This window comes from Morone saxatilis, unplaced genomic scaffold (genome assembly GCF_004916995.1).
Source record: "Morone saxatilis isolate NCDOM2014 unplaced genomic scaffold, NCSU_SB_2.0 Contig1, whole genome shotgun sequence".
NCBI classification, from domain to species: Eukaryota; Metazoa; Chordata; class Actinopteri; family Moronidae; genus Morone; species Morone saxatilis.
The window spans coordinates 14,999,759-15,000,056 of NW_023339651.1; the positions used below are offsets into that span (position 1 = coordinate 14,999,759).

The 298-nt window shown below is 38.9% G+C and overlaps 1 protein-coding gene across 2 annotated transcripts in view; it reads left to right on the forward strand.

Annotated features, from left to right (window-relative positions):
• The window catches only part of tom1l2 (target of myb1 like 2 membrane trafficking protein), a 13,549-nt gene that overhangs the window by 6,085 nt on the left and 7,166 nt on the right, over positions 1-298 (forward strand). The window lies entirely within an intron of this gene.

The window sequence follows — 298 nt, forward strand, 5'->3', positions numbered from 1 at the left end:
CCCCCCCCTTCCTCCCTGCTCTATTTCTACCTTCTTAAGGGGATTGTTTTGTCTTAATGGATAACCAGTACATTTAAAGTCAATCATAACACTAGCAAGAATTGGTAATGACTATATGTCCATGTCCATTCGTCCATTTCTTTGAGTCAAACACTAACCTAAAAGCTACATATGGCTCTTGGGTAGAGCAATATTCTTTGGACCCCCTTAAGAAACTGTTTTTCAGAAGATTACTTAATTTCCTGCTATCCTGAGTTACAGACATTTTCATGCTCTCCTGATGCTAACCAACACGTTA